This window comes from Gambusia affinis, linkage group LG06 (assembly GCF_019740435.1).
Source record: "Gambusia affinis linkage group LG06, SWU_Gaff_1.0, whole genome shotgun sequence".
NCBI lineage: Eukaryota > Metazoa > Chordata > Actinopteri > Cyprinodontiformes > Poeciliidae > Gambusia > Gambusia affinis.
Window position 1 is genome coordinate 9,052,406 of NC_057873.1, and position 22,107 is coordinate 9,074,512.

A 22,107-nucleotide genomic window follows, 5' to 3' on the forward strand; every position below is an offset into this window, starting at 1 on the left:
GGAAAGAGCACTTCAGCCTTTACTCTGAACAGTTCTACACATTCTCTGGATACTTGTGTTGCTCAGAAAGGTCCTAGCGTGGTGGGGCAGCACGCTGATTCAGCTGCAGGTTATTGGGCCTCAAAGACGCTTTTTTGGAGTGAAAATATTATGATACATCTGCACATATTTAACTCCCAACCCTACTAGCACACACAAGCCTGCAGCCAGTGACCGGTATATGACTGAAAGGTAGCGTTGGTGGTCGCTGAAAACAAGAAAACACAATCACACCTGCTTTTTTGATCGGCATGGTAACCAGTCCCAAACTCAGTTCTTTCTTCATTAAAATAATGCAGTGAATATAAAGAAATAGCTCAGGATTTTTTAGCTGACGTTCAGTTAAAAAGTAGGAGGCGGTGCACCACCAGTGATCTATCTCTCTGAGAAACATAATGGAAATAGGACATGTAAATCATATCTAGTTAACAACTGCCGAATGGAAACGTGAGACAATGTAAACTTCAGTAAAATAGCTCTTAGATGAATCGCTATAATGTTTTTGTAACAATGTTAAACTACTTTAATTATTCATAATTAAAGTAGTCACATATTCCACTAGCACATGTTGCAGACTTAGTTTGTTATCTATGGCAGGTTAGAAATAAATATGTATAACCAAATATCTTGAACTATCCATTTTTAGCCTTTTTTGTCACCCATGAATCTAAACAGAAGTGTTTCTCTGTCACTTATATTCAACTTTAGACCTGATGATTTTTACTTGCAGTTAAAAAAAGAAGAATCTCAATGGATCTGGAATGATGTGAAGTTATTGGTATGAGATCAGGGTCTCTCTCTCTCTCTCTTATACCCACATCCACAAACACAGACTTGGTCTTTCTGTCTTTACAGCGACTTTACATTGACTTCCATTCAGTTTTTATTCATTTCTACAGCCTAAGCCTGGCACTTGCCCTAATCTTAATCATTACATACCCTGAACCTAGCCTTAATTCAATTCACACCTTAATGCTAAATTTAACTCGTAACCCAAAAACAGCACTTTTTCTTATGGGGTCTGGGTTTTGGATTCCATAAGGCACAGAAGATCCTCAAAATGTAGTATTTGCTGGAAAAATGGATCTTACAATGCAGCAAACACAAAGCCACACACATGCATAAACAGGTCCTATTGTTGTTCTGTTGAAATATACCATCTCTTTAGCATCTTCACTTCAAATGACAACCTGTTTTTTTTGTGTTTTTTTTACCTTATTTCAGCCTGAATACAGCTGCCGTACTCCAAAATAGCTCCTTGACTGAACTGGTCTTGGCAGCTAACTGATAAATTTAGAACCCCTTGACCCAGGAGGGATAATATAATTCTTATTTTAACCACAATCCTTTAAAGCTATTAAGAGCATAGTGAACAGAAAAAAGAAAATCTTTGCAACATTCAAAGAGTATCATAATATAATGATACGCTCCATTGCATCTACCGGAGCTGTATATGGTGCGAGACCAGGGTGTAACCCCAAATGACCCTTTGGGCTTTCGGACTAAGGCGCCATGAAAACAAGGCCTCACCAGCCGCCTCAGTCTGCCTCGCATCGCATGCTATTTGTTCAGTATGTACTACAAATTTCCCTGTGTTGCAGGCATGTAGGGATCAGTGCGGCGAACTGTGCCCGGCCTTGGCTTACCTTATGGACCTCGTTACCATGCCATAGAGTTCAGACCTGACAGATCCAATAACCCTTCCACCGCCGTTCGGGAGAGAAATTGCTCCGAGCAATCCACGCTGAAGAACGCCCCGTGCCTCACCCTGCGTTTAAAGTTATGATCCTTATCGTAATTAATTCAATAAAGCGGTAATGTGCTGCAAACCTGGTACCCCCCTGCTTTGTCCAGTGTGCAGAGGGATATAGGCTTTCAGGTCCAGGCTCTCTCTCTGACTTCAGTGTCGAATGTAATAGGGAGCAGACAGGAGTTAGACAGCGATAGGTAAGTCTGCACCAGTGCGAGTAAAGAGCCCTAATCAAATTTGTTTTAGACTTTTAAAAGATACTTTCAGGGGTTTGTGTTAATAACCTAATAAAAATAAAAAAGGGAAAGCCGATCCAAGGTCAACACTGGAGGGAGGCCATTTTTAATTTAGAAAACTGGAGTGGGCTCCAGATAATTGGCTACCATCCTGTGAACGCACACATCAGCTTCCAGGGTTGCCACGACATCACAGGGGAGGGGATGAACTAAATTACTGCAACAACTGTTAAAAGAACCGACAACAGATGGTGATAGGGATGTGTAAACAAACTACAGGCTTATGAATAAATAATGTAGGTTGCAAAGAATAAAGATTTTTTTAGCAATGGTATATAGCTTGAAGCTGAGTTCTAAAAAGGTATTTTCTGTGAATGTTTTGCTTGAATTATTTCAGTACTTTAATGTCAACTGCTGTCCAGAGCGACCATCAACTTCTCTTCCTCTGCTTAGATCTATTACCTGAAATAATATAAATATTATTATTAAAAACAGAGAGCATGTCATGACAACATTTTAGTGTAATTGGGAACATGACCCTGCTTTAGATGAAAAGTAACATCCAGTTCTGTGTATTGTTTTATCCAAGCCCTAATTATTCCAGCCGACTCCTGGAGATTGAAACCGTGATTAGATGCGACTTGACACATTCTACTGGTCAGCGAATATGTCTGTGTTTCTGTGGCTGTGCATTTTATTTATTTCTTTGTCTATTGATGAAGAGCAGTGTTGTGGCATACGAAAGGTGAGCTGACAGTGCCTGGATTGTTGCCATCTTTTATCCAAATAGCCTGAGACTTAGAGAGCTTAATAAACAAGGAAGCAAAAGTCCCTTTTGTTGTGTTTGCATTTTATAAAAGCTACTTATGGAAAATTGTGTAGATAAGGCAAATTAACTAGATCACATGTAAAATGGAAGTCGTTATGTTTGAACAGACATTTGTGTGGACATAAGTTATCATGGGGGCATAGTCATAAAGCTGGTCTTTGTGCAAATGCGGATGCCCCAAATAGATGTCTAGGTTAGATGCAAAAGTCTCCAACTTAGGCAAACATGCATGCTGACAATCTGCTGGGAAATCTATGGGTAAATATGCCAACCTTTTGCCTCCTGTCCATTTTCGGCTCCTTTAACTGTCTAACACATTGTTGTGCTGCACATATATTCTAATCTGTTGACATGTGTTGATCTCTTGCTTCCTAGTCTTGAGTTAAAATGTATAACAACAAATTGTCAGAAAACATATTATCAGGTTACTTGGATAGATGTTCTCAACAAGCCACGTTGGAACAAAATACTTCCAAGTAGACGCTCTGGTCATACATTTGGTCAGATAAGACCAAACCTTTGGGATATTTTGGCCTACATGCAAAATGTTACATATGGGATAAACACTGCACATCACCCTGAACATACTCTCCCCATGGTGACTCATGGTACTGGCTGCATCATGCTGTTGGGTATCTTCTTCCGCAGGTACAGTAAGGCTAGCTAGAATTGATGGTAGGCAAATATGTAGAGGGTGGCAAAGGTGCAGCTTCCTGCAGGTCAATGAAGGTAAAAAAAGAGCCAGAGTAACATTAGAATGGCGTGTAGAAAATGGTCCAGTCAAAGTTCAGACCTAATTCTCATTTAAAATATATGGCAGAAGATAGTTTGTTTTGGACTACCAGCAAATTTTTCTGGTAAAATACTGTGATATCTGTGGCTGTTAGACAACAATATGTAACAAAGGGCATGAATACTGTCACTAAGCATGTTTACACACAGGTGTAAACATGACCTGAAGCATGCGGTCATTGTGGTTGTGTACGGAGCAATGAACCCTGATAAAACATATACACTTTCTCAAAACTGGATCCACTTCTCTACTTTCCTGACTTATTGCACATGCTAGACTTCATGTTCAAACATAGTGACAATGACTAACACATATTCCTGGAGTCATCCTCTCTTTCTACAAAGCTGGTCTCCTGCACAAAGCAAAGTGGCAAATTGAAGGCACACCCAGCTGAATACAGCATGCGCAAACAGCAACGACTTACAGCTAAGAAACTAAATAAAACATTTATAACGTTCTTCCTGTGACATAGTTCAGACTTAGTTGGAAAGTCATTCTATCCACTCATTACTAACTAGATCTCTCTACATTGGAATATTTTACAAGTGAAATGTTCAACAAGTCCTATCAAAATACAGAGGTAAACATTATGTAGCCTAGCAACTCCAGCAGACGCTTTGTGCTGAATCAGTGATATGATTAGAGAGAAAGGATAAAACACAGTTTGGTCACAGTTAAGTTTATACATACATGTTTATTAAAACATATGAAATTGAGACAACACTTCCTCTCTTTGTGCCACTTTGTTTGGTTCCAAATGGAGTATTGGATTTCAACTGTAAGCGAAATATACTAGAGTTCACTTGCGAACAGAAACCCACGTTTTCAGGTGAACCAGAATTTGCTTGTTTGGTCCTAGACTAGAGTTCTGACGAGCTTTAACACATACCTAAACAAAGTAGACTTTACAAAAAAACAAACTATAGTTCATTTGATATAGATGAAAGAGCTCTGGTGTGAAATAACCCTACAGTGAGAAGAACTGGTACTGGGGACAAGAATATCCTATTCAATACCCCCTTGGAGCTGCTGATAGGAGGATGACTGGTTGGTGCAGGGCAAGAAACGTCCTTAGTCAGCTCAGGCTATCTGACCAACGTTTGCACCCTGTCCATCACCCTCCCACACCTCTCGCAGTCTCCCCCTCAGATTGATTAAATTGGATCAAGATGACACTGATAATTGGCTCAAGCTGTGGCCAGTGCACAGGCCCAATGATCCATATCTAACTCCTTTTGTTGCGATGGTGTCCCTTTTCCCGCGCCGCTCTTCCATTTGGAACGGTTTACCTTGGCCCCGCCACAAGCGTTTTAGCCCAATCCCCCGCTGAACACAACAGCCTGCTGACATCATGAGAGCGACAGAAAGGTTACATTTTTCGCAGATGGCTGGAAAATTATCAATAGAGTGACTCCTTTTTTCTTCTTTGTGGATCCTCAAGTCAGGAGAGCAGATGAGGTGTTTCGGTGTAAAATGTTCCCATTTGACATGAATCGTTTAAAACAGTAAACTAGAAAAAAAAGAAACAATAACTAGCCACCTAGCATTGGTCATTCTGTGGAAGGTTTTACAGTGATACGTCAGATACAGTACAGCAGACTGGAAGCACTCTCTCCTCTGCTTCCAAGTGCCTGATTTATTTTTTAAGACGATAGCAAAGCCAAATGTTTTTTAGCTCTAATGATGTAAAGTAAATTGTTATAAAGTGCGGCTCCGTGAGCGAAGAAAAGCTTAATCAGAAACAATATACACCTCACAGCTCTGGCTTGTGACCCACCATTGCCTGCTAAATAGGTCTGACATGTTTGTTATGCTTAGAAATTCCTGACTACTGGAATCTACTTTCACCCTTTCAAACTGCTGATGTTCCTGGCCACCGCCTGAACTTGGCCTAAACTTTAAAAATATAAACAAACATCTCAAAACCACTGTAAAATTTACATGCTCTATTTCAGATCATTTAGTGTGTTTCAAAAAATGCAGTCAATAAGGCATCTAAGCATTAGGAACAGTTGAATTAGGTAAGTGGTTCAGGTTATCGGTCCAGAATCAGAGGTCTATCCACCACCCTTGGCTGATACATTCAATTACTCTACGGCACTTTATCTAATGCTCTAACTCAGCCCTAAAGACTGGGCTGATCCTGCTGCACTCGAGCCGTGGACAAAATCTTAGCCTGTCACATCTGATTGAAGCAAAGCCTCGTGGATCTTATTGCTTTGTCACCAAGGATACTAATCAGATTTCCATCTTGCTTGGCCTCATGCGGGATTTCCCGATCAAATGCTGCGACTTGGCCCCACCGACCGGCCGAGGCTCATTATCTAACATGTTTTCTATGAGGCAGGGTCAAACGCAGTGTGAGGCTCAGGGAGAAACATTATACCTGTCTTTTTGGAGCAGGCTGGAGGTAGAGTCATCATCAGGTTAAAAGGGAAAGGATTTGATCTCAGCAGGGTCAGAGTGGGGACTTGGCTCGCATCAGGGGACAAATCCAAGTAATGCTGGATTAAAAAAAAAAGTTTAAAGTATTTCTTTTCATTTTCAAATAAAGGTTGATTTGATGGCTCATACTCAGGCAAAATATGTTTCAACACCATTGCTCTAAATTACAAAAGATTACCATTAATATTAAAGTTTGCCTTTTTTTCTTGCAACGTTCATAAGAGATAGGACAGAGATGCTAGGTGGAGCTTAAACCAATCAAAGATGGCTGCATTGATGCTTTCAGGCATGGCAGAGCAACTCACATGCTCCCTTGTTTATTGACACAGAGGTGACCTCTGAACTCGGCCTGTGCCTGCCAAGAGGTACGGTATTAGTCACGGTAACTCAGTATGTGTGTGTGAAAGGAATATAAGGTACGTTTGTGATTGTGTGCATGTGTGTCTGTGTCAGTTTGTCAGTGTTGGTGTGAGATAAAAAAAAAAGCACCTGACATGAACTAAGCAACTGCAGTTATTCTCCAAATGACCTAAAGTGAAGCAGGTATAAACACAGACAAAATTAATTAGCACAAGACTGACAGTGTGATGCGGCTTTCAGACCAAAAGTGGCACGCACCGAGCTCCGCACAGGGTTCAGAGGTGAGGGAGCATTTTAAAACGTACAGTACAGAGACAGATGAAGAAATGTGAGAAAATGTTGTCATTCAGGGAAAAGTGTAAGGCTTGTTGCAACTTGGATACTGGGATAGAATGAGACATTAGGATTCACTAGGGAGCGCATATCATAACAACTTAGTCATAAATATGTTTCTTATGTGTTTCTTTTTAACGTATAACTCTCTCTCAACTGAACAAAACACTGAAGAAGCTTCTGCTGCCAGAAAGTAAAGCATGTCTGCTGACTGCAATCCAATAGATTGTGCCAGTGGATCAGATTTTATATGTTTAGCCACTGGCACAATTTCAGCAAACCCACTGAAATAGCTGTCACAAATTCTGCTTACTTCAGTACTGATGGACCAGTGTGTCAGAATTTTGTATGCCTGCTTTTTCTTCTCAAACTTTCAATGAGCCATGGTCAGCTCTTTAAGATGAAAGAGAGTGAATATTGCTTTTGTTGGTGTGAAATACTTATACAGTTCTGATTTATAAGATCAGATGATGGCTGGAGGGTATCCCACCCTCCTATTTGTGAAAGGATAAAAACATGACTGCATCAGATGAAGTCAAACTATTTGTTCACTTGTCCATTTTTCATTAATGTAATGGTAAATTCTAACTCTATGTAATTATAAGTAAAATGAATGAGCAGATGTTGGCCTAACAGGGATGTTAAGATGTTCTCTCCACTTCTGCAAGATGATGCAAGAACAAGGCCATGCATATTTGCTGTCACAGGTGTTCATAGTGATGTTAAAACATTTGGCCCTGTTGACAACTGGCAGCTCTTGAGCGCACTAGTTTGTCTTGGAGATGCTACTGTCTGCTTTGACGTTCCAGGTGACAAAAAAAAATGTAGTTTCATCCAAGTAAAAGTTCAAAAACGGCAAATGGACGATGAAAGAAGGAAATAGAAAAAAGTGTGGTTAAATGACCAAGTTACATTGGATTTTAGTGCAAGTCAAGGGCAAATGGTGAAAAGAGTAAGAATAGCGTGAATGGGCAGAAACAAAGAGCACTGAGTGGCAACGAAAAAGGTGATTCTGTTTCACTTAATGCAACCATGGAGGCTCAAAGCCCCAGCGCTGCTCATTTCGGGGACTTTAATGTAAATAGCTGTAACTGGCTCAGCTCTTAGACACATGTGAATGCACCGTTGTAGTGTTATATGACCTGTCTAACTAAACAGCACTCATAGACAGAAATTCCTGCTCCTGCTCTTTTCCCATCACTGCAGTGGGGGGTAGGGGAGGCAGGGGATGAGTGAAGACTGATAGAAACATAATGAGTGAGAGACAGAGAGACAAGGAAAGAAATGAAAATCTGTTTCAGAAGAAACATTTCTTTGACATGATGCAAAATAAAATTGGCAGAGAGACATACTCGCCTAAGAGAGAAAATACTCTATATGCAAAGACAACTGCTGGAGTGAAAAGTTCATGATCTCCTCAGAAACGTCCTCTGGAAGGAGTTCACTGGTCTCTTGGGAACCTGAAGTGCCATGACCTGATTGGCTGTCTTCCTGAGACTGAGGCGCCTGATTGGCTGTGACATATTCTGCTTTGTGATCTACTCCAGCTTACATTCTTATTGCTATTCCCCTGGCCAATTATGCATGGTTGCTAAAAAAAAAAGAAAAAAAAGAGAGTTCAAATATGCTCAACTGGTCGCAAGTATGGGTTCTCAAAGAAGCCAATGATTTTAGCACAGAAGTTGTTTTCTTAAAAATATACACAATATATTTGTGTACATTTTTTTTTTTATTGCCATATTTTATTTATGTTATACTAAATAAGCTATACTTTCACAGTTTAGGTTCCATATTCTCTAGTTTTACTACTGTCTATCAACAGACATGTCACATGTGTCAAATCCTGACTTTCACACCCAAGCAGCCTTTTTTCAGTTTCCCCATGAGCTTGAACAATACACCACATCCTTCCATTGTGCCTGGAGTGCCCACATCATCCCACACTTTGGACCGCCTCGGCCTCAGCACTGGGGGCATCTGTGTAGGTGCCCATCCTGTCCTCAGGCAGGGTGTCTGTGTGTGGTCACGCGTGTCAGAGCTGCCAATGCAGCGGCTAAGGGAAGCGGACGTTCACACATGCATGTATAGGCGGGAATCCTTTAAGCTTCATGTAAAACAAACTAAACATGTGCTGTTTCCTTTTCCTATATCACAGAGCTTTCCTCCAAGCTTATCCAGAGGCTAAAGGCCTGTGCTCAGAGTTTAAGGAAAAAGCTGAAAGCCTAGGTTACTTAAATTAGGTGAGAGGTCATAGATAAAAACATTAAATTCAATAATACTGCACAAAGAATAATGCTGAGAAACTGGTCAGTAACTGGCAATCTGTATAGTACAAATGGCCATGTGGATGCTAAACACTTATTTCTCTACTACTAATACTACCTATCCATTTCATTTAATAATTTTAGAGTTGTGAAGGACTGGTTCAGTTGGGATGAGAGGTGGGATACACCCTGGATAGGCTGCCTGTCCATCACAGAGACCCTGGAGACCAACCATGCACACACATACACTCATGGCTTTAGTAAGTCTAATTAAACCAGACAGAGTCTTTGGAATATGGGACGAAGCCCAGTTTACTGACAAGAACCTGCTTGCTCCAAGCTGAAAATCCACGGGAAGAATTTAAATTTAACTTGATTTCACCACATAGCTCCAGTTTTCTTCAAAATATTTTTAAAGATTTTAATACTACTATTTCGGAAACTTTTCATCTTTAAAGGATGCAGAGATATAGCTAAGGCTGTCTTCAGATATTAAAATGTCATAGCATAGCAAACCAAAATGCATCACTTTGATAGTGGTGCGTCAAAGTGCCTTCTTGTCGCCTTCTTGAAAACATACTAAGGGTGTCAAGCAGAAATGCCTGGAGGCATTGCTGGATTCTAGCTGAGATCAGGTTCATATAAAATGTGGATATCACAACCTAAAATCTGGTGACCAAACACACTTTTGTTTGGTCACCATTGTGGTTTTTTTTTTTTTGTTGTTTTTTTTTGACAAGCGTCTTACACCACCAGTCATTTTAAAAGGTGTTAAAAATAAGACAAAACAAAACAACAACAAAAAATAAACATAAATGTTGAAATAATAACAAGAAGATTGTTAAAATACAAAAAAATAAATAAACAACTGATAAAAATTATGTCAGTTAAGGTCTTTTCCTTTAGGTTTCATAAGAATTTTATTCCTGTTCTTTTGAAACAATATTTTTTTCAAGTCTTATACTTGTTAGGAACTGTGTTTCAATTTTTACTAAAGAAAGTAAATATAACAGAATTGTTTTCTTTTTGTACCTTAGAAATTGCCTCACAGCCTTTTGGCTGGACAGTTACCTCACCCAATGTCTTCATTTAGACTAAATACATACTTTTTGTCTTTAATGCACAAGGCCAAAGCATATCATTAGATAACCATTAAGTTGAAGACAGATATTTACACCAAATGCTTTGTTGGCCCATACTACATTCTCGGTAACATTTCTCAAATTGTGTTAAGCCTAATTGGACTAACTCGCAAAAAGAAAAAAAAGGGAGTACTGTAATTAAAAAGCAATGCTGTGGGTATAACTACAACAATATTATGGGATTTAGACCTTATCACTTACTCTTTCAGTTATCACATATCACTGAAACATTGCAGCATGTATGCCACCAGCAACTACATTGATAAGAGACCATGAACCATTACTATCTTCTGTGTTAAATAGCTATCTGACCTAAAACTAACAGACATAAAGAGGGTTGTGAAAACCAAGCAATCTTTAAACCTAGTGATTTTGTGATTAATTGTTGGTTAGACCTGTCATTGAGAACAAGTTGCTGTTTCTGGAGACTGAAGACTGCCTACTAAATACTCACAGCTTTTCCACTAATCCCCGTTTTAAAAGAAATCTTCAAGCTGAACCTTTGTTGTCCTCTTTATACAAGCTGCTGCAGGGATTTATTTAGTACCTATGTTACCAAATGTTCATAAAATGCAAACTGCTACTTTATTGAATGTATTAATGCTACCATGCAGCAACCAGCATAACATAAAAAATAGCACTTGTTAAGTTAATCTAACATGCAGTGTTTCTGTTCTGCCATGACTACGCCAGCGTAGCGTGCAGCTCAACTGTTTGGAGCCGTTCTACCTGCCTTGGCCTTTGTGCAGCACCAGCCACGTTAGGCGCCATGAATCCTGTCCTCTCTTGTTTATCAGATGCATCAGTGTAAATCCAGTAGCTCATGTAAAACTCCAACAGAAAGTCAAGTGTTAAAGCCTGAGATACTGGCAGAGTACCAACGATGAGCATAGGCAGAGGCCAACCCTGAAAGGTAAATGAGCAACAACAGGTCACGTAACAAATAAAAGAAGAGAGGGTGAGTGAAGCAAAATCTTCAATGAGTCAGGGCTAGAGTATGCACTCACACCTCTCTTTTACTCCCCAACGCTGGATTTAAGCTTCTCATTGCATTCCCTTAACAATGAGGTGTTATGGGAAAAACAAATTTAAATTGCATCATGATAAGAAGATAAAAACGTTTATACTCTCCTTCAGGTCATTGAAAAATAAAACCAAATAAAATTTGAAGGAAACAAGATGATTTCCACCTCAAATTTCCAGCAAAAGGTTTTGGAATATTCTGAAAACACAGTTCCATTCCATCCACTTACACACTAACATCCAGATCACAACAAAGACACCGTGTACAAAGTTCCACATTATTTAAAACAGTCCCCGACTGGAGACACTGCCTCACTGACCACGCACAAATTTCCAAAACAGATATGGATATTATCTATTCCACATTAGGAATGGCCCAAAATTGTTATCATTGCCGGTTTAATGAGTGCTTTGAAAACTGTCAAATGCTTCAAGTTAAACTGCATTAACAAAACATTTAAAGCCCCCTCCTCCCCACTCCAATAACTGACACACAGCGTGGTACTTGGGTTTTCTCCCTGGTAATTTGAGAAGAAGGTCCTTTTCAGAGGAATAGGCTTAAAGTTAAGTGAGAGCAGCTGATGTTGCATCATACTTCAAACATTCTTCAAATTAACAATATGTCAAAGGCTATGGGCGCGTGTGCACATGCAAACACACGCATACACACCCACACCAACACACGCACGCAGACATGCATACACACACAGTCTGGATTTCTATCCCTATTAGGATGATATCTTTGGCTGTCAAGCATTTTAGTTTCTCCATTTGTATCCAACACTAAGCTTTAACTATCAGTACTTACCAGCCAGCTGTCTATAGTCCCAGTGTGAAAAGAGATACAACCTGTCTGACATCACAAAAGAAATACTTATCTTTTTTAGGTAAGGCAGGATTAAGTGATCTTTATTCACTAACGGTCAGAATAACGAGAGAGAAGATTTTTCAAGAGCTTCTATTTCATGGAACTTTGGTCCAGTCCCTCTAACTGAGTCAGATTTTAGGTCACTTTGCTCTCACGCACACCTTCTCAACTCTGGTTAAAATGTTTTACGTAAGACTGAAATCAGAGTTTTGTTATGGCCATTCCAAAATATTGCTCTTAAGACAAATTATAACTAATAATCACCTTCATCCTTGGAGTTATTGTCCATTTAGAAGAGTCACTTGTGTCTTTCTTATGGATGTCATCTACTTTGTGAAGTGCACTAGATTCTCGTGCAACAAGTCACCCACACAACATGACGCTGCCACTTCTGTGCTTACAATATTACACAACTTCACTGTAATCTAACATGGCCTTCACAACTAAGAAAAGACAACACTTAGGCCTATGCTGTATAGCAATATTATTGTAAGCAACATCTAAAACTACATCTAGTCTTAAATCATAAATCAATATAATGTTGAGTGCTAATTTTAATAGAAAACAATAAGACTTAATTTAAAAATTATAAAGCAATTTCAGATGTTAAAATTTACCTGTCTTTCTTTGCTGTTTGAGTTTAAACTGAAACAGAGTAAGCTTACTGTGGTTCATTATCAGTAATATTTATATCTGTTCATCTCTTCTCAGTTGACCTTTTTAAATGTCTAAGACCTGCATCTTCAAAACCTCAGGCTCCACAAGCATAACAACAGGTTCTAGTGTAATGTTGCATGTGTTTTAATAATTCTATATTTTAAATAATTATTTTTTTTAATGGCAATGTCTTAATATTTTCTATGTTTGATATCTAGGTGTGAAATAAAATGCAGTTGGATTGATATTGAATGGTCCCACTTGCTTATTAAATTAATTCCTGTTTTGTATTTTGCTGAATCTATCATGAAGCAGTATTTTCATATTTGTGCTATAGTACAATCCTATGTGATATTTAATATACTTAGGTTTCTTTAATATACTTAGTTGTGAACAGGGATTAGTAAGGGGTTACCACACATAATTTTCCTTGGGTGCCCAAATGTCTAGGACCGGATTTGGCAAGAATTATGTAACCTTACTATGTTCTTGCTTTGGAAATTTCTGCAGCTTGGTCTAAGCACATCTTCTGGGCAAAACCTTTTTCCTGTATGGTGTCCGACGACTATTGCGTGAATGTTCAGAAAGAAACAAATGTTGGAGTTTGATGACATACCAAGAGTTCCTGTTTTTGCCACCTCGAGTTTATGTTAACCTTAACTGTTTAAATGTTTGTGAATGAGCCTAAAGTCATAATCTGGGCTTTTCCAAATTATTTAAAAACAAAGTCTCCTTTTTGTATGTATACTTATGACTTTGTTCCAGTGCTTTACTTCATTAGTACTAGGTTATGTGGCAATGTTGCAAAAAGATCCAAAAGACACACACATCCAGATGTCAGATAAGGGAGAAACCCTGTTCCTTAAGCCCTGCTAAAACAATGCAACTCTAAAATCTTCACACTCTCAAATGAATTTTCAGAATGACTTATGGGCCTTGCAGTTTTTTTACCTATCAACTTATTATCATAAGGTCGTGTTCTGGAGCAGCGGGAGTTGGGGATTCTCACCAGTGGCGAACATTGCAGATGTTTCTGAAACTGTCCGAGGCCAGCTGTTGGAATGTTTTCCCACCGCATGAAGAGGCAAGGCCAGCAGCACCACTGGTTGCCCCCAATGGCTCATGTGACCCAGCTCATGTGACCAAAGGGAACCCAAGCTGGTGATTTGGCAGCTGATCGTCATCTACAACGGTCATCTCAACCGGGCCGTCCCAGCCAAGCCCTGGCCACTGATCTGTAGCCAGACAGAGAAAAGGAGGCAAGTGTCAGCCACATCAAACACCCGGAGTTTCCCACTTGGGCTGGGATGAACAGCCTGAAAACACAGTGCTGTAGGCAAACCGAGGTCACATAAAAGCTGTTGATAGAAGCATGCTTCTATCATGCACAACTTAGCACCTTTTCCAATCTTAGAGTTTACCTGCTGCAGGTTGAAGAGACACTGATGAGGTAATCATCAAAAAGAACAAGGTCAACTGCAGCCAAGCAATTAAATATCTCTAAAATTGGATGCCAGATAAGATTGAGCCCTCTGCTGTACACGGCACTGACAACCAATAAACACATGGGTGTAAACTGTCTGGGCATGTTTACAATAAAAAGATTTACTAACTGATGTAAACATGTTTTACACAAAACCACTAAGAGGAAAAGATTGCATGATTTCATAACAATTCTTCAGAAATTCAGAAAAATATAACAAAAGAGAAAGCCCCAAAATACCAGAAAGCATGCATTTATCTCAGCTAAAACTTATTTTATTTATTTTATTATTTTTTTTAGCTAAAACTTAAACATGATCATTAATCCGAGGAATTTACTTCTTTAACTATCTTAAGAGAGATTTTGATTAATAACTCTGAGGCGAGTTGTTTTGGAGTTAAAATGAAAAATCAGGGATCATGCAAATGTTAGCAAATACAATTTTACAATAATATATTTTGATTGATATGATTGATTTTTCCAATCATTCTTGGAAGTAGTGTGTTCCTTTTTGTAGAGATAAGGAAAGGAAACACTTTGACCTGACTCCCTCTAGTGGTGACTTCCAATACAGCTCTCTGATGCAGACAAGGCTGCAGGAAAGGTCAGAATGCACAACAGAGCATAATGTTGTCAGTTTTCTACAACCCCTCTTCATAAGCTTTTTAAAAAATATGCCTTTCCAGAAAATGTCTGATTGTCTGATAACAAGCTTTTTAAAACAGTGGCACAACAGAACTTAAGTTTCTTCTAAAAACCGAGCAAATACAAAAAATACATGGGGTCGTATGTTTTATTTTAACTTGGAAATTGAAACTTTCAAGGTAGAAGTTGAAAAAAAAATAAGTTGAAGTTCTGATAGAAACTTGAAGGTTTTTCCCCATCCTCAACATTAAAGTCCAATATGGCTGCCATGCATTATAAACTTTTGTGCAAGCAAAAAAATAATCAAATAATGGCCAATGACACAATGCTTTCCCATATTTTAACATTCTTATCAACATAAGTGAAATATTATTTAATTAATTACTGGGAAATCATTTTAGTAATTGGATCACTTAGTGACGTATTCAAACAGAGAACAATGCTCATGTGACCTTCTTGTGTGGTGCAAATATTATGAACGTGGTCATGTTACTGGCTTATCACATTCCTATATTAGTTATAAGAGTTATCGTGTTGTTGGTTTTAAATATGTTATGGGGGGGTTATGTTATTGGTTGTAAATCCCAAAGTTGAAGAACCACAGCTCTAAAGTATGTTCAATGGAAATGTGGGAAGATGTTGTTTGTAAATAATCTGCAATATAAGTATATCTCACACATACACTATAAATAATGCATGTTTCTAGCTGTAGATAATTTGTAATCATGTCCTGAGACAAACTTTTGATCTTGACAGTTCAGCAGTTCATTTCTTCTAACAGTTGCATTAGCATGCATAAGCCCCTGAACAACAACATCAACAACAACAGGAGCTGTTAGCATCTCGCGTGTAACTCCATTTCCGCTGTAGCGTCAGTGCCCCGGACGCTCCCCTCTGTTGTGCATTGCTCTGTCGTGACAGACATGACAGTTATTAATCGCCTTCTCTTCCGCCTCCTACTAACTGGAACCGAACATGCAAAAAAAGGGGCTGCCAGTCTGCAGCCAGGAGGACGCTCTGCTGCTAAAATTAGCAGCCCTTTCAATCAACAGGCTGATTTAGTGGGAGCAAATGTGTGTGTTAACATGTGTGCTGGACTGTCTGAGTGCTGGGGCGGATCAGAAGACTGATCCCTCTGGATTTCCTGTTCCTGTGGGATGCTGATTCTGTTCCTCATCAGTGATGAGAACACTTTTTCTTCTGCAGGTTTAAACAAAAAGTAATGCCAAATATAAGATTATATAAGTCAACTCCCCCAATCTTCTACAAATTGATACCCCCAAATCCTTACACTCCCTCTCAAAATAACAACACGACACCCTAAATACCAGCAGTAAAGTGGAATCGACCTTTGACCTCATCAAAAGCTGGGCATTAGCTACCTTATCAGTGCCACGCTCCCCCTGTCACCTTGTCTACTCTCCACACTGATCTTGAATTATAAAAATAACAAGGCAGTGACAGAGGTGGTGTGGGAGTGTGTGCTCACATTCCATTTTGCTCAAACAGCTCCAGGTTTAGTATATTTTCCATATGCTAGAGTTGGGGCTTCACAGGGGCAATTGAGATGGGATTATAGTCACGCTAGAACGTAAATAGTAAGCTATTATTTTTAAAAGTGTTTATTGGTAAATAAATACTTGAGAAGCATTTTCTCAGCAGTGTAATATACATATCATGTTACAACTCTGACTTTAATTTGAGAAATGTATCTATTGTTATCAGTTACTATTGGGGTTTTTGCTGACACTACTGCCTATTTTCCTTCATCGGATGTAATTAAAACTTCTCTTTATTGTTTTATAGCCTTTATTTTTACACCCTTGAATCCACCAATATCCAACTATCATGGTTCTCTTATATACAATAAATTAAGTAGAAAGCTGCTTCTGTTGTATCAAGACAGAGCAAATAAACGTAGGGGGTTGTAGAGGGGAGCAGTTTTTTCTGTAATGTTAGGTTGCTTCTCCATCATTAGAACAGCTGGAACAAACCAACAGTCCTGAGCTTGTGCACTCTATGTGAGGGAGGGTGGAAGAAGCACATAAATAAGGATGATTGACAGAGTTGTGACATTCCTCTCGACTCTGATTGATTGTTTCTGACCAGAAACGGTGCATTTCTGCAGGTGGTAGCAGGACCACAGAGAACTACAGAGCTTATATAGTTAGCAAAACAGATAAAATATAGAGTTCACGATTAATTGCAATTATTGAACTAAATAAATATGACTTTAGTAAAAAGTAGATGGCACATGTGAGCATGTGCTACCTTATCGAACCTTGTATTCATGCATAAAACAGTGTGATATTTCTACTTTTTAGATTTTGTTTGACAGCACTCTAATTCAGGATTACAGCTCTTTAGTAAAACAGAGAAAAACCAAAGGTGAACCGTAGTGCTCATGATGTCACCCAGCAAGGAAAATCCACTGTGAACTCATCAAACCATTAACAACAATTGATAATTTGTACATAAGTAAATGTCTTTTATGACTCAAAAGATGAATGTGAAAAAAGTATTCTAGGAGGTACAGAGAAAGAAATGTATTGCTATTCACCTGAATCACTTTGTTTCCTTTATAGGAAAACAACAGCACTCCATGTCGGGGTCTTCTCATTAAAATAAACTCTCTTACTGCGTCAAACACATTTTTTAAATTTCAGTCATCAGTCTTTTTTGTAAAACATCTATAGTGTTTTCCACCCGTGCGTGTGTGTGGGGGAAGGGGGTGTGTGCATATGTATATGCATAGATCCTTTCTGAGAAGCCAGAATCAGTGAACATAAACAGATGGATGGAGGTCAGTGGAGGTGCAGGTGAACCTTACAGCCATCAGCATTCATACATCCAACTCTCCCTGACTCTGACCCCTTTGACCTCAGCTGTACACGCATACACACACACACACACACGCACGCACATCCCCACACACACTTGATCAGATTTTCTTCAGTAGTCATACCTCACTCAAGCAGCTGTAAATGTCAAACAATAGTCTTATTAAAATACATATATACATATATATATATATATATATAAAAAGAAAATTATCTGAAAACAGGTAAAGATGGCAGCATATACATTTACTTCAGCGTGGCACGTGTTAATCTGACCTGGATGTAAAGTACTGAAGAAGAGATGAAAATACTTTTTTTTGTTGATTTGAAAATGTTAAATAACTATTTTCTGAGATACGGAGCGAGCTTCACCAAGAAACTGCAGAGGTCCTTGGAGGTAATGTCACCATGCCCTCCTCCACCCTTACGCCTCCTCTGCTCTCTTCCTTGTCTCCCCCTCACTCCTCATATCGCTGCTTCTTCTCTGACCTTCTGTCTGCCTTTTCTCCCATCCTCGCCCGTCTTCAAAGACACGGATAAGGAGGCGTAGGAGAGGAACGCTGGCCTTGAGTGCCCACTCCCAAAGCCACAACAGCTTTCACACAGGTGCAGCTCACACACACAAGCTACACTACCGTATCCTCCTCACCACATCAGTCTAAAAGTCTTTGTCTGCACAAATATACTTAGTTGTATGTAAGATCCACTCCTCATGATTTTATCTGTTTGCTCAGGTTGATTAATTCTTTTTTAAGAGAAAAGGTTTTGCTGAAAAACATCTAGCTTTCCGTAGCACACATACACATGCACAGGCATGCAACTAATAGAAGGGTTTTAAAATACTAAAGTTGAACAGCAAAGATAACATTTTAATCCTTGATTAAATATCACAGCTTTAATTTCTTCTTAAATGGTTTTATTATGAAATTTTCACACTCAAAAATGCAATTGACAAGAAATAAATAAAGATTAATTCTTCATCTCGGCTAAATGTATATATATGTAAAGTTAATTGTGTTGTTAATGGGAAAAATGTAAATTGAATTTATTTTTTGAGTATGACTAAATAATACATTTAAATTTAAAGTTTGAATTAATAGTTGTTTTGTCTTCACTATTGTTCCTGTGATTATACATTTATCGTATTAAAAAAAACATAAAAAAAACCTTTACCACAAAGTGGTATGTTCTGCACAATCTTTTTTCCTGTACTATTACATTATTGTCTAGAATTTTGCTTGTTATTCAAATTATGATTTAGACAAAAACCGAAACATTTGTTTAAGTTTTTGATCCTTATCTAAATAAATAAGATTTCACAATCATAACAAAGGTCTAAAGACACATGAAACGTTATGTTTCTAAAAGTGTAGAACTTCTTACTGATTTTGAGAAGGAATCAAATATCTTCGAAATTCAGCAAAACTCATGCTAAATTAGTTTATACTTTCTAAATACAATAAGGAAGATAAACAAAAACACATGAAAAAAAAGTCAGTGAACTTGAAATGATTTTTTTTTATTCTGAGAAATGAAAGGTGAATTGTCTTCAAAAGTCAAAGTTTTGCAGGAAAGAAATCAGATTTGCTACACATTAAAAAGCTATTCTTAACTTTTATACAGCGCTAAAATATCTCCTCCTGGTTTGCATAGTGATACACGCGCACACGCAGACACGCACGCATCACTTTCTAATTGACAGGACTCGGAATAACTCATCAAACTATTTGTAACACGTTCAACAGTTTCCAAGTCAAAGATTATCTGTCATCCTCCTTCACCGCTCTGTATTTTTGATTCACCAGTTGTTTGAGGACAGACATCCTCTTCACATTTTCTTGCCGTGCGTCCACACTCTCTCACACACACACACTCTCTCTCACACACACACACACACACCTTTCCGTTTCACCCCGCTCTGAACCTGCTCTTCATTGACCGTGCAGAAAGCTAAATAAACATGTGTGGCGAGTCATTCCCAGTGTGCCCCTCTCCTCAACCACCCTGCCTGGCTCCTCACCCCCTGCATCACCTCTACAACCACCTCCCCCCCTCACACCCGTCCACCTCCATCCCGGCCCTCTTCTACACTCAGGTTTCAACTCCCAGCTTCCTGCTGCTCCCAGTCGCACTGACACACACTCAGCCTATTGATGGAAACTGAAGCAATGGAACAAAAAGCACTTTTTTCACGGCAGTGAGAATGTGAGAGACTTTCTTTCATTAAAAGTAAAGTTGGTGCATTAAATATTAAAGCTGCTGGGAGGAAAGGCTGAAAAGTTACATGACTCGGATCCAAAATAGACTTCTGCACAGAGCTCAAACTCCAGAGAAGAGCCTCTAATCCTGAGTTCAGCCTCTGCGGCTGCAGGATTACTTTCTGTCAGCAGTGTGACAGCTGGGTACATCTGGTTGTGTAGGGGCCTCCTACATCTCAATCCACACGTCGTTTCGTCGGTGTCTGGGCCTCCGGACTCGCTGCCACTGCTCACCTCATTACCGAGCGGGCCACACCTCCACCCGTCTACCTAATATCTAAATCTGACTGCAGATCATCGGGTTCCTCACGAAGCCAGTTGGGGAAGATAGGGGAGGTGGGCGGCTGGGGCACTAGGGAGAACAGGGGAAACAGGATCCTTGAGGACGGGTTGGTGCGTGGCACATGTGGTTGAATTAATAACTGTCTGGGTTGTGTGGTGAAGAGATGTTTTTTTGGTGGGGGGGATTGTGGAGGCATGTGGAAAGCTTGTGGCTACTGTAAATTATGTGTTTGTGTGTTTTCTCAAGAGAGAGAGAGAGCAAGAAAAAAAAAGCAAAGACAAAGAGAAATGACACAAATTTTCAGTCAATAACATTTCTATTGCATCTCTTCATACATCTATGCAGAGATGTTCTTCAAACCACAAACCTCCACAGAAAGAAAAAACCATAGCCACATGACCAATAAGTGTCATAACAGGACAGGACGTTGGACTCTGTTCCTTATAAAATATCATTCTGCACAACTATATACTCACGTTATTTACATTTCAACGTGGTCATTTTCATTTAAAGTATTCTACTAGCTTTTTTGTAAGTCACATGTATTTGTACTGCAGCCATAAATATTAAAGGATAGTCCTGAGTAACAATAGTAGTTATGAAGTTTACATGAAAATGAAAAAAGAAAAAAGCTTTTACTTAAATCAGAAAAGCAAGAAACATTCCTACTGCTTCTGCAATTATGTGCTACATAATATTCCTGGTTATTGTTGTAATAATGTTATCTAAAACATTGATTCATTGTCATGCTGTGTGAAAACATAGAATAAACACCAACTAAATTTTGTAATACTTGTTTTCTTCTCCTATTCATTGGTGACCATGTCCAGTTCCTCTAGTCACAAAATGTACTGGTTTTTATAATGTAAATCACATGTAAAGATGCAATAAAATATTTTGGTTTGTGATTTTAAAAATTAAATATGCAATACTGTTGCTTGATCTTGAAACAGGCTAAATTAATTTAAATGATCACCAAACTGATTACATTTTAAGAATCAACATTGGTATTTATTTACTGGAATATTAGTCATAATAATTGAATTTCTTGTTTTTCAGAATTTTTTTTTTTAAAACAAAATAACAGATAGATATTTAAAATCAGTTGAACCTATCTCTAAATAAAAAGTCTGGCTTGTGTTATTTTTTTCTTCCCTGCAAACAGTGTTTGACTTCTCACCCAGACAGATTATCAGTCGATTCAAGAACACACTGTGATGGCGAGTCAGGAATGTGTGTAGGCTAGGCAGAGCCGAGACGCAAAGAAGATAAATTCTAACGGCAGCCAGTTTCTGATTTAAATTTATAGTACAAAAAATGTGGGATTTCTGTTGCTCTTCTAAATGGAGGCAAACGTTATACTGGTGATAGATATTTAAATGCACCACACCAGATGGCACTTGAAACAGGCTAAATTAATTTCCTTTTTTCAGATCATTCCAAACTGATTAATTTTGACAAATCAAATGCATTGTTTTATTTATTGTAATGTTCTATAATAATTCTGCAGATATAATTGTTTTTCAAATTTTTTTTATTAAAACAAAATAACAGATAGATATTTAAAATCAGTTGAAACACAGCTTTTGCATCTCTTAGTTCACCAATATTTATACATACTTTTGAATGGGGTAAAGATTAAATAAAATAAAATTGTAGCAGATCATCCCTGCTGCAATGTCTGGCTTGTGTTATTTTTTTCTTCCCTGCAAACAGTGTTTGACTTTCACCCAGACAGATTATCCAGTTGATTCAAGAACACACTGTGATGGCTGATCCATGGATAACTCTGCCCCAAAGTTGGAGTTTTCTTTCATCATGTAGAAGATAAATTCTAACGGCAGCCAGTTTCTGATTTA

At 38.6% G+C, this 22,107-nt stretch overlaps 1 long non-coding RNA gene across 1 annotated transcript; it reads right to left on the minus strand.

Annotated features, from left to right (window-relative positions):
* Window positions 1–4,380: 4,380 nt before the first annotated feature.
* Window positions 4,381–13,949, minus strand: LOC122832666. The gene is made up of 3 exons (XR_006370860.1): window positions 13,749–13,949; window positions 6,034–6,151; window positions 4,381–4,990 (listed from the first exon to the last, which is right to left on the minus strand). It is a non-coding gene; the product is annotated as an uncharacterized LOC122832666 (long non-coding RNA).
* Between the last annotated feature and the right edge of the window lie 8,158 nt (window positions 13,950–22,107).